General features: G+C 33.8%; 1 protein-coding gene across 1 annotated transcript in view; it reads right to left on the reverse strand.

Moving 5' to 3' along the window:
- LOC148940637 (uncharacterized) overlaps positions 1–10,687 on the reverse strand; it is a 48,198-nt gene extending 37,511 nt beyond the window's left edge. The window contains exon 1 of the mRNA XM_089104903.1: positions 10,610–10,687. The gene's annotated coding sequence lies outside the window, so the exon portion shown is untranslated. The remainder of the gene's footprint in view (positions 1–10,609) is intronic.
- Between the last annotated feature and the right edge of the window lie 1,964 nt (positions 10,688–12,651).

Raw genomic sequence — 12,651 nt, forward strand, 5'->3', positions numbered from 1 at the left:
TCGATTCTGAAATTTGTAGTGCTCTATCTATTAGTGCTTTAGAAATATTTAAAAAAGCTTCTAAAGTAAAATTTTGAGTTTGGGGGGAAGGGGGATTTTAAAAACCTCTTCCCGTGATATAACATGTCCTCCAAATTCAATTCTGAAACTTGTAGCGCTCTATCTATTAGTGCTTTAGAAATATTTAAAAAAGCTTCTAAAGTAAAATTTTGGAAATTTTTGAGTTTGGGGGGAAGGGTGATTTCAAAAACGTCTTCCCGTGATATAACGTGTCCTCTCAAGTCGATTCTGATGTTTTTAGCGCTCTATCTATTAGTGCTTTAGAAATATTTAAAAAGCTCCTAAAGTAGAATTTTGGAAAATTTTGAGTTTTGGGGGAAGGGGGATTCCAAAGACATCTTCCCGTAACATAATTTGTCCTCTGAAGTTGATTCTAATATTTGTAGTGCTCTATCTATTAGTGCTTTAGAAATATTTAAAAAGCTTCTAAAGTAGAATTTTGGAAAATTTTGAGTTTGGGGGGAAGGGGGATTTTAAAAACCTAGTCCCGTGATATAACATGTCCTCTGAAGTCGATTCTGATGTTTTTGGCCCTCCATCTATTAGTGCTTTATAAAGATTTTAATATCTTCTAAAATAAAATTTTGTGAAATTTTTAGTTAGGGGGGAAGGGGGATTTTAAAAACCTCTTCCAGTGATAAAACGTGTCCTCTGAAGCCGATTCTGATGTTCTTAGCACTCTATCTATTAGTGCCTTAGAAATATTTAAAAAAGCTTCTAAAGTAAAATTTTGGAAAATTTTGAGTTTGGGGGGAAGGGGGATTTTAAAAACCTCTTCCAATGATATAACGTGTCCTCTGAAGTCGACTTTGATGTATTTAGCACTCTATCTATTAGTGCTTTAGAAATATTTAAAAAGCTTCTAAAGTATAATTTTGGAAAATTTTGAGTTTTAGGGGAAGGGGGATTACAAAAACATCTTCCCGTAACATAATTTGTCCTCTGAAGTTGATTCTAATATTTGTAGTGCTCTATCTATTGGTGCCTTATAAACATTTAAAAAGCTTCTTAAGTAGAATTTTGGAAAATTTTGAGTTTGGGGGGAAGGGGGATTTTAAAAACCTATTCCCGTGATATAACATCTCCTCTGAAGTCGATTCTGATGTTTTTGCCACTCTATCTATTAGTGCTTTAGAAATATTTAAATATCTTCTAAATAAAATTTTGGAAAATTTTGAGTTAGGGGGGAAGGGGGATTTTAAAAACCTCTTCCCGTGATATAACGTGTCCTCTGAAGTCGATTCTAATGTTTTAGCACTCTATCTATTACTGCCTTAGAAATGTTTGAAAAGCTTCTAAAGTAGAATTTTGGAGAATTTTCAGTTTGGGGGGAAGGGGGATTTAAAAAACATCTTCCCATGACACAAATTGTCCTCTTAAGTCGATTCTGCTGTTTGTAGCGTTCTATGTCTTAGCGCTTTAGAAATATTTAAAAAGGCCTCTGAAGTAGAATTTTGGAAAATTTTGAGTTTGGGGGAAGGGGGATTCCAAAAACATCTTCCTGTAACATAATTTGTCCTCTGAAGTCGATTCTGATATTTGTAGTGCTCTATCTATTAGTGCTTTAGAAATATTTAAAAGGCTTCTAAAGTAGAATTTTGGAAAATTTTGAGTTGGGGGGAAGGGGGTTTTTAAAAACCTCTTCCCGTGATATAACGTGTCCTCTGAAGTCGATTCTGATGTTTTTTTGCACTCTATCTATTAGTACTTTAGAAATATTTAAAAAGCTTCTAAAGTATAATTTTGGAAAATTTTGAGTTAGGGGGGAAGGGGGATTTCAAAGAGATCTTCCCGTAACAGAATTTGTCCTCTGAAGTCGATTCTAATATTTGTACCTCTCTATCTATTAGTTCTTTAGAAATATTTAAAAAGCTTATAAAGTCAAAATTTTGGTAAATTTTCATTTTGGGGGGAAGGGGGGTTTTAAAAACCTCTTCCCGTAACATAACGTGTCCTCTGAAGTCGATTCTAATGTTTTTAGCACTCTATCTATTAGTGCCTTAGAAATATTCAATAAAAAAAAAACAAGTTTTTTAAACTGAAAGTAAGGAGCGACATTAAAACTTAAAACGAACAGAAATTATTCCGTATATGAAAGGGCTGTCCCTCCTCAACGCCTCGCTCTTTACGCTAAAGTTTGACTCTGTCTCACAACTTTATTTTTTAAAACAATAAAAAACTTTAGCGTAAAGAGCGAGGCGTTGAGGAGGGGACAGCCCCTTTCATATACGGAATAATTTCTGTTCGTTTTAAGTTTTAATGTCGCTCCTTAATTTCAGTTTAAAAAACTTGTTTTTTTTATTTAATTTCTGATCGTTTTTTAGTTAATTCAGCTTTTATTTGCATAAAAATTTTACTTTTCTTTTGCTAAATGGATGTCTTTACAAATTAACTTACGTAACTAACTTCTATATTCGTATATTTTTCTTCTGGCAAAAAATATAAAGTTGCAGATTTTTGCAGATATGAGCTTGAAACCTATGTAATAGGGTTTTCTGATACGCTGAATCTGACGGTGTGATTTTCATTAAAATTCTTTCACTTGTAGGGGATGTTTCCCCCTCTTTAAAAAATCGAGTAAATTTTCTCAGGCTAGTAGCCTTTGATGAGTAATACCAAAATTAATAAAATTTATATATTTAGAATCAGCATTATAAATACATTCTTTTTATACATTTATTGACATCAAAATACCGTTTTTCAAACTTTAGATTACTATTGTGCCATATCACTTGTTTTTTTATTGTTTTTTTTTTATTACATAGATTTTATTATGTATATGAGGGGGTTCTCCCCGTTGTCAATAAGAAGCTCTTTACGTTAAAAGTTAACAAAAAATTTGATTCACAAACCCCTGAATCACAAAGCCCGTTTAATTAGAATAGATATCTCTTTTGAAAGCACTAAAAAAAACTGTAGCGTAAAGAGTGAGGTATTGACTTGGGGAGAACCCCCTCACATACTTTATAATTTCTGTTCGTTTTAAGTTCTAATATTCCTTCTTACATTTCAGTTGAAAAAACTTGTTTTTTTTTTATTTAATTTCTGATAGTTTTTTAAATAATGCTTGGAAATCCGGCGCCCCCTTCATAGAAATGTCCCTTACCCCAAAGAAACATCCTCTACGGAAATATTTTCCAGATTAACCCCCTCCTCTAGCCCTCCCCCCCCCCTCCAGAAAAAATCCTTCCTGAAAATGGTTGTATACTTCCCAATAACCAATAAATAACGCTGGCAAGTCCGGCGCCCCCTTCATGGCAATTTCCCTTCCCCCATGAAAACTTCCTTCATGAACAGATCCTCCAACATAACCACCGACACACCCTTCCCTACCACTACCAGAAAAAAAACTTCCTGAAAACTTCTGTATACTTCCCAATAACCAATACTATATGTTAACATTGGGTAAAGTTCATAACTTTTAGCCCTCCCTCTGGGAAATTCGGGGGACTAAGTCATCCTAAAAGACATATTTATCATATTTTCGACCATGATGAACAAAATGGCTATCTCAAAATTTTGATCGGGTGACTTTAGGGAAAAAATAAGCATGGGAGGGGGCCTAGTTGCCCTCCATTTTTTTTTGTCACTTAAAAAGGGCACTAGAACTTCTAATTTCCGTTCCAATGAGTCTTCCCAGGATATTCTAAGACCACTGTGTCGATACGATCACCCCTGGAAAAAAAAACAAACACACAAACGAACAAATAAAAACGCATCCGTGATCTTTCTTCTGGCAAAAAATGTAAAATTCCACATTTTTGTAGATGGGTGCTTGAAACCTCTACAGTAGGGTTCTCTGATACAATGAATATGAGGGTGTCATTTTCATTAAGGTTCTATAGCTTTTAGGGGGTCTTTCCCCTTTTTTCTAAAATCAGCCAAATTTTCTCAGGCGCGTAACTTTTGATGAGTAGCACTAAACTTGATGAAAGTTATATATTTGAAATCAGCATTGAAATCTGATTCTTTTGATATATCTATTGGTATCAAAAACCCGTTTTCTAGAGTTTCGGTTACCATTGAGCCGGGTCGCTCCTTACTTACAGTTCGTTACCACGAACTGTTTGATTTGAAAAGCTTCTAAAGTAAAATTTTCGAAATTTTTGAGTTTGGGGGAAGGAGGATTGACAAAACCTATTCCTATGTTGAAACGTTTCCTCTGAATTCGAGTCTGATGTTCTTAGCTCACTATCTATAATAGCTTTAGAAATCTTTTAAAAGCTTCTAAAGTAGAATTTTGGAAAATTTTGAGTTTGGGGGGAAAGGGGATTTCAAAAACATCTTCCCGTAATATAATTTGTCCTCTAAAGATCGATTCTGATGTTTGTAGCGCTCTATGTCTTAGTGCTTTAGAAATATTTAAAAAAGCTTCTAAAGTAAAAATTTGGAAAATTTTGAGTGTGGGGGAAGGGGGATTTTAAAAACCTCTTCCCGTGATATAACGTGTCCTCTGAAGTCGATTCTGAAATTTGTAGTGCTCTATCTATTAGTGCTTTAGAAATATTTAAAAAAGCTTCTAAAGTAAAAATTTGGAAAATTTTGAGTTTTGGGGGGAAGGGGGATTTGAAAAACCCCTTCCGGTAATATAAGGTGTCCTCTGAAGTCGATTCTGATGTTTTTAGAACTCTATCTATTAATGCTTTAGAAATATTTAAAAAGCTTCTAAAGTAGAATTTTGGAAAATTTGGAGTTTTGTGGGAGGGGGATTCCAAAGACATCTTCCCGTAACATAATTTGTCCTCTGAAGTTGATTCTAATATTTGTAGTGCTCTATCTATTAGTGCCTTAGAAATATTTAAAAAGCTTCTAAAGTAGAATTTTGGAAAATTTTGAGTTTGGGGGGAAGGGGGATTTTAAAAACCTATTCCCGTGATATAACATCTCCTCTGAAGTCGATTCTGATGTTTTTAGCACTCTATCTATTAGTGCTTTAGAAATATTTAAAAAGCTTCTAAAATAAAATTTTGGAAAATTTTTAGTTAGGGGGGAAGGGGATTTTAAAAACCTTGTCCCAAGACATACCTTGTAGTTGGAAGTTGATTCTAATGTTTTTAGCACTCTATCTATGATTGCAATACAAATATGTGAAAAGTTTCTAAAGTATAATTTTCGAAATTTTTGAGCGTTGGGGGCAGGGGGATTTCAAAATCCTCTTCACATGATACAAATGTGTCCTCTCAAGTCGATTCTGCTGTTTGTAGCGTTCTATGTCTTAATGCTTTAGAAATATTTAAAAAGCTTCTAAAGTAGAATTTTGGAAAATTTTGAGTTTTGGGGGAAGGGGGATTCCAAAGACATCTTCCCGTAACATAATTTGTCCTCTGAAGTTGATTCTAATATTTGTAGTGCTCTATCTATTAGTGCTTTAGAAACATTTAAAAAGCTTCTAAAGTAGAATTTTGGAAAATTTTGAGTTTGGGGGGAAGGGGGATTTTAAAAACCTCTTCCCGTGATATAACGTGCCCTCTGAAGTCGATTCTGAATGTTTTAGCTATCTATCTACTAGTGCTTTAGAAATATTTAAAAAGCTTCTAAAATAAAATTTTGGAAAATTTTGAGTTAGGGGGAAGGGGGATTTCAAAAACATCTTCCCGTAATATAATTTGTCCTCTGAAGTCGATTCTAATATTTGTAGTGCTCTATCTATTAGTGCTTTAGATATATGTAAAAAGCTTCTAAAGTCAAAATTTTGGAAATTTTTGAGTGTGGGGAGAAGGAGGGTTTTAAAAACCTCGTCTGAAAACATGATGTGTCCTTTCAAGTCAATTCTAAAGTTTTTAGGACTCGTGCCTTACAAATATGTTAAATGCTTATAGAGCATAATTTTCGAAAATTTTTAGTTTGGGGGGAAGGGGGATTTTCAAAACCTCTTCCCGTGATATAACATGCCCTCTGAAGTCGATTCTGATGTTTTTAGCCCTCTATCTATTAGTGCTTTAGAAATATTTTAAAAGCTTCTAAAGTAGAATTTTGGAAAATTTTGAGTTTGGGGGGAAAGGGGATTTCAAAAACAACTCCCCATAATATAATTTGTCCTTTAAAGACTATTCTGATGTGTTTAGCGATCTATGTCTTAGCGCTTTAGAAATATTTAAAAAAGCTTCTAAAGTAAAATTTTGGAAAATTTTGAGTGTGGGGGGAAGGGGGATTTTAAAAACCTCTTCCCGTAATATAATGTGTCCTCTGAAGTCGATTCTGATATTTTTAGTGCTCTATCTATTAGTGCTTTAGAAATATTTAAAAAAACTTCTAAAGTATAATTTTGGAAAATTTTGAGTTTGGGGGGAAGGGGGATTTTAAAAACCTCTTCCGGTGATATAATGTGTCTTCTCAAGTCGATTCTGATGTTTTTAGCCCTCTATCTATTAGTGCTTTAGAAATTTTTTTAAAAGCTTCTAAAGTAGAATTTTGGAAAATTTTGAGTTTTGGGGGAAGGGGGATTCCAAAAACATCTTCCCGTAACATAATTTGTCCTCTGAAGTTGATTCTAATATTTGTAGTGCTCTATCTATTAGTGCTTTAGAAACATTTAAAAAGCTTCTAAAGTAGAATTTTGGAAAATTTTGAGTTTGGGGGGAAGGGGGATTTCAAAAACCTATTCCCGTGATATAACATTGTCCTCTGAAGTCGATTCTGATGTTTTTGGCACTCTATCTATTAGTGCTTTAGAAATATTTAAAAAGCTTCTAAAATCAAAATTTTGGAAAATTGTGAGTTAGGGGGAAGGGGGATTTTAAAAACCTCTTCCCGTGATATAACGTGTCCTCTGAAGTCGATTCTAATGTTTTAGCACTCTATCTATTACTGCCTTAGAAATATTTGAAAAGCTTCTAAAGTAGAATTTTGGAAAATTTTGAGTTTGGGGGGAAGGGGGATTTCAAAAACATCTTCCCGTGATACAACATTGTCCTCTGAAGTCGATTCTGCTGTTTGTAGCGTTCTATGTCTTAGCGCTTTAGAAATATTTTAAAAGCCTCTGAAGTAGAATTTTGGAAAATTTTGAGTTTGGGGGGAAAGGGGATTTCAAAAACATCTTCCCGTAACATAATTTGTCCTCTGAAGATCGATTCTGATGTTTGTAGTGCTCTATGTCTTAGCGCTTTAGAAATATTTAAAAGGCTTCTAAAGTAGAATTTTGGAAAATTTTGAGTTTGGGGGGAAGGGGGATTTTAAAAACCTCTTCCCGTGATATAACGTGTCCTCTGAAGTCGATTCTGAAATTTGTAGTGCTCTATCTATTAGTGCTTTAGAAATATTTAAAAAAACTTCTAAAGTAAAAATTTGGAAAATTTTGAGTTTGGGGGGAAGGGGGATTTCAAAAACATCTTCCCGTAACGTAATTTGTCCTCTGGAGTCGATTCTGATGTTTTTAGCACTCTATCTATTAGTGCTTTAGAAATATTTTAAAATCTTCTAAAGTATAATTTTGGAAAATTTTGAGTTTGGGGGAAAGGGGATTTCAAAAACATCTTCCCATAATATAATTTGTCCTCTGAAGATGATTCTGATGTTTGTAGCGCTCTATGTCTTAGCGCTTTAGAAATATTTAAAAAAGCTTCTAAAGTTTTTAAAGTAGAATTTTGGAAATTTTTGAGTTTTGGGGGAAGGAGGATTTTAAAAACCCCTTCCCTTGATATAACGTGTCCTTTGAAGTCGATTCTGGTGTTTTTATCACTCTATCTATTAGTGCTTTAGAAATATTTAAAAAACTTCTAAAATAAAATTTTGGAAAATTTTGAGTTAGGGGGGAAGGGGGATTTCAAAAACATCTTCCCATAACACAATTTGTCCTCTAAAGTCGGTTTTAATATTTGTAGCGCTCTATCTATTAGTGCTTTATAAATATGTAAAAAGCTTCTAAAGTAAAAATTTTGGAAAATTTTGAGTTTAGGGGGAAGGGCGATTTAAAAAACATCTTCCCGTTAAATAACGTGTCCTTTAAAGTCAATTCTAATGTTTTTAGCACTCTATCTATTAATGCTTTAGAAATATTTGAAAACCTTCTAAAGTAGAATTTTGGAAAATTTTGAGTTTGGGGGGAAGGGGGATTTCAAAAACATCGTCACATGACACAAATTGTCCTCTAAATTCGATTCTGCTGTTTGTAGCGTTATAGGTGTTAGCTCTTTATAAATATTTAAAAAAGCTTCTTTAGTTGAATTTTGGGAAATTTTGAGTTCGTGGAGAAGTATGTTTTTAAAAACCACTTTCCGTGATATAATGTGTCATCTAAAGTCAATTCTGATATTTTTAGCAGTATCTATTATTGATTTATAAATATTTAAAAAGCTTCTCAAATAGAATTTTGGAAAATTTTGAGTTAGGGGGAGAGGGGGATTTTAAAACCCTCTTCCCGTGATATAACGTGTCCTCTGAAGTCGATTCTGAAACTTGTAGCGCTCTATCTATTAGTGCTTTAGAGATATTTAAAAAAGCTTCTAAAGTAAAATTTTGGAAATTTTTGAGTTTTGGGGGAAGGGGGATTTTAAAAACCTCTTCCCTTGATATAAGGTGTCCTCTGAAGTCGATTCTGATGTTTTTAGCACTCTATCTATTAATGCTTTAGAAATATTTAAAAAGCTTCTAAAGTAGAATTTTGGAAAATTTTGAGTTTGGGGGGAAGGGGGATTTTTTAAAAACCTCTCCCCGTGATATAATGTGTCCTCTGAAGTCGATTCTGATGTTTTTAGCACTGTATCTATAGGCGATTTATAAATATTTTAAAAGCTTCAAATTTAGAATTTTGGAAAATTTTGAGTTTGGGGGGAAGGGGGATTTCAAAATACTCTCCCCATGATGTAACGTGTCCCGAAGACGAGTGTGATTTTTTTAAAACTCAATGTTTTAGCGCTGTAGGAATATTTAGAAAGCTTCTAAAATGAAATTTTGGAAAATTTTGAGTTTGGGGGAAGGGGGATTTCAAAAACATCGTCCCGTGATATAATCACGTGTCCTCTGAAGTCGATTCTGATGTTTTCAAATCCTTTCCCTAATTAATACAGTTTAAATGGTCTTATCAACAGAGTTGTTTGGCATGTGCCTGCTACCCTTAAGGGTAAGGGTTTCTGATAAGGAAAGTGTGACATCACAACAATTTTAAATAGGATTTAAATAGGATTTTGGAATATATTTTAATGAACAAGGTTAAAAGCAGAAGTTGTGTAAGGTAAGCAGTGATTTATATTTATGATAGTAATATAGGATGAAATATGAGTTAAAAACAACGGTAAAATTCTACTTTAGCTGCCAACCAGAAAAGGAAACGGTCAATATATACCAAATCGTATTATTGAGTTTCAAATAAAGTGAATACACCACTCAATGCCTTTTTTTATGCTGATTACGAATATAATAAGAATTTCTATTGAAGATGAATTTCAGCCCCCCCCTATATATACATAACCTATCCCAACCTAACCCTGAATTGGCATATAGAGGGGGGGGGCTGAAATTCATTCCGAATAGAAATGATTATTATATTTGTAATCAGCATAAAAAAAGGCATCGAATGGTGTATTCACTTCAGTCCTAACTCAATAATATGATTTGGTATATATTGACCAAGGAAACTTTCAGGGATGGGTCTACAGGCTAAAGTATGTCCTGGGAAGGTATTTTGAAGTAGCCTACCTACCTCCACTCCTCTCTCTAGAGGGTCCTGACCTTTGATGACCTTTAAAAATCTGTGTGTTATAAAAGTTGAACCTTGCAATATTAATCCTCTGCTTAAATGAAGTACAACAAAGTTTTTTTCAGCTTCACAACTTTGCTCAATCCCAATTTATAGGGTTTTAAAGGTATGCAAAAACATTTCCTAAATTTTGGGGAAAAAAACATTGATATGGCTTAAAATTCTACTCAAATAACAGGAATTGCATTTCCTGATCTAAAACCAGAAAAATTAAGGTGAAATGTTGAGTCATCAAAATTTCAATAGGTATAGATCTGTCATGTAGGCAAATTTCAGGACCCTCTAGAGAGACAAGGAGTAGAGGTAGGTACTTCAAAACGCCTTCCTGGGACATACTTTAGCCTGTAGACCCATCCCTGAGTTTCATTTTCCTAACCTAACCCCTTTCTAAGATAGCCAAAAGTAGCTAAAGTAGAATTTTACCGTGATTTATAATTATGATAGTAATATAGGATGAAATATGAGTTAAAACAACTAGTAATGTGCAGTAATTTACCATTACATAGAGGGGGGAGGAGTGGAGGTAAGTACTTCAAAGTACCTTCCCGGGTCATACCTTAGCATGTACATCCATCCCTGAAAGTTTCATTTTCCTAACCCAACCCCTTTCCAAGATAGCCAAAAGTAACTAAAGTAGAATTTTACCCTGCAAATTTACCAAGGCCAAATATCAAACATTTTTTATTTATAAGAGGCTGTGCTTCAGCAACACATGGTCACTTTTGGGCAAGTCTACTCTTTAACATAAATATGATATCTCAGTCACAAAAGCTAGCACAAGCAGAAAAAAGACACAAGCCTACTTAATAATCATACAGAAGTAGTGGGTAGACTAAGAAAATACGAGACACTTACTAAGAACTAAGAAGGAATTCTAAGCTAGTTGCCTAGAAATGTCCTCTCTGAGTTACTTGCAAAATGCAATATGCAAATAGGAAATAGACAGTGTTTCCAATATAGGAAATCTGTTGATGAACATGAAGCGACCCATGCTGCTACCTATTGACAAATCCCAACAGAGGATAGAAATTAGACGATGAGCCAAAGAGCTTAAAATAACACAGACATTGCTGCATCACGCTTAGGGGCTCCAGTTCGAAAAACTATAGGGAGCAGAGGCAAACATTTTTACTTATTTTTATTCAGAGAAGGTACCAAAAAGTTCTTTTCAAAATCTAGCGGAATGGACAATTTGGCTTCTCTTGTATTTATAGTGAAAACACAAAAAAATGTGTTTTTCAAAATATAAATCGAGAGCAATGCACCCCCTCCCCTATTGGCACCTATATATTAAGTATTTTAACTCAAATATACTTTTATCTAGAATATTAGGCTATTTCTATGCTTCTCTTCTTTGTGGGTAGACTAGAAATTACTACGGCTTTCCCTAGGTACATAGACAAAGTTTAAACGAACATATACATTTAATGTGAACAACGTCCGTTCTGTCGATAGAAGATCTAAATCATTTTGGGTATCTCGACTTAATTTTATTGACCTTTATGGTCTAGTTAATAATAATCTATAATCTTAGGAAAAAAATAACTTGAAAGACATGACTGCTCTCAGGCTATTCAATGACCAAAATTACTGTATAATTATTTGGCTTATGAATTCTCCCAAAAAGCTGACAAACGATACAAGTCAGAAATGTGAAGTATTTAGAATATTTCACCGTTGAAGTTAGGATCAATATGAAAGAAAATCTCTATCCAAAAATAAATTTAACTTTGTGTAAACTATTTTAGTCAAATAAATCACCTTAAATGTCAAAAAAGAAAGCGATGGGGCACATACTCTACAAAATTTCAAGCTCGCAATGGTGTTACCTACATTACCAATTTGTTCTCAATATGCAAATTGACAACAAAATACTTGCCCGTAAGGAACTTTCAGTTTTTACATCAAATTCTTGTATTTTTACTTGTTTCACCATTAAATATTTCATGTTTTAACTATAACGCCTTCGAAATTGTGTGAGATGATGAACTGGTACCTTTTCTTATTGCATCAACTAGCTCCACGTCAAATTTTGAAGATACCTCCAGTCAGTAAACTGGTCTATTTTGATAAAATAATACAGAGAGTTTTATCAAGAAACACATTATCCACAGAAAAACTAAAAAGTTTACTTGTAAAAAGGTGCTGTTATTCAAAACTTTTTCTAAAAGTGCCTCAAAATAACTTTAAAGTTTTTATTTTTTTTTTAACCTTGGCTCCTCTTTGCCCTAAAATGAACTGGTTTTTCTTTTGAAATAAATGTTTGCGCAAACACAGAGGTTACTCTGGCTATTTAATGGCGGAATTGAAATGTCCGTCTAAATAGATTGGCGGATAAACCAAGTGCTTAAATCTTTTTAATCCGTGTTATATTTTGTCAGTTCTTTTTTTATTTAACATTTTTAATTTATTAATGTTAGCTGATTCTTCTTGTTGAACAGTATCGTACAGCATTTGTTATTTTGATTCTAACATATTTTATCTCATTTTGAGCACCATAGTTGTTTTTTTGTAGCAAGCAAGGGTTTAAAATATAGGGAGGGGGTAAACTGAATCTGATATAATTTCTCCAATAGCTTTAAAGCTAACGTAATAAATTGAAATTATTTTGCAGTAACCTCCCAAGGCAGGAAATAACGTTTCTACAGTAGCGAGCCGCGATACAGTAGTGAGTATGCACTCAGTACGGACTACACACTGACAGCATACCATTCAAAATGTGCCTGGAGTATAATCCGAAGTTGTCTCAATAATCAGCAGAACTTTACTTTAAACCCTATAAAACTTTAGCCCTTTGTTTCGACAGACCAGGAGCGGATCTAGAGAAAAATCTTGGGAGAGCCTAATGACAAGGGCGCCACTGAGGAAAATGTTAGGGGGGGGGGGGGCAATGTGAC

Source organism: Artemia sp. Qi Xiang Cuo, chromosome 19, assembly GCF_049724085.1.
Source record: "Artemia sp. Qi Xiang Cuo chromosome 19, ASM4972408v1, whole genome shotgun sequence".
NCBI lineage: Eukaryota > Metazoa > Arthropoda > Branchiopoda > Anostraca > Artemiidae > Artemia > Artemia sp. Qi Xiang Cuo.